Source organism: Bison bison, unplaced genomic scaffold (genome assembly GCF_000754665.1).
Source record: "Bison bison bison isolate TAMUID 2011002044 unplaced genomic scaffold, Bison_UMD1.0 scf7180017864158, whole genome shotgun sequence".
In the NCBI taxonomy this organism is placed as follows: Eukaryota; Metazoa; Chordata; class Mammalia; order Artiodactyla; family Bovidae; genus Bison; species Bison bison.
In genome coordinates this window covers 37,682-38,028 of record NW_011494730.1, presented here as the reverse complement: position 1 = coordinate 38,028, position 347 = coordinate 37,682, and the positions used below count along the sequence as shown (strand labels likewise).

The window sequence follows — 347 nt, the reverse complement described above, 5'->3', positions numbered from 1 at the left end:
GCCACAACAAAGTTAAAGCCCCGAGTAAGAGTCCCTGGCGAGAAGAGACGCGGAGACGCGAGAGCCTCAGAGCCGCGCGCAGACCCGCCAGCCGCCGCCAGCTGCTGAGGGATTTCGGCTAACTTTAAAAAACCGCTGGCATCCCTCTCCTCGCCTTCCCTGCTTGCGCCGGTCAGGCTCTGCGCTGCCCCAGGCGGGGGAGAGGCCTCTGCCGCGATGGATGGCTGGAGCGACCGGGGGAGGGGGCGACCCTCCCCTGCCCCGCGCAGCGGGGCTGAACGGGGGCCACCGAGGCCGAGGGCGGCCACCGGGAGAGGAGACAGGCCGTCCTCGTCTGGCGAAGCCGG

At 70.0% G+C, this 347-nt stretch overlaps 1 protein-coding gene across 3 annotated transcripts in view; it reads right to left on the bottom strand.

The window, feature by feature from the left end:
* The window catches only part of GRIK3 (glutamate receptor, ionotropic, kainate 3), a 247,288-nt gene that overhangs the window by 246,470 nt on the left and 471 nt on the right, over window positions 1-347 (bottom strand). The window lies entirely within an intron of this gene.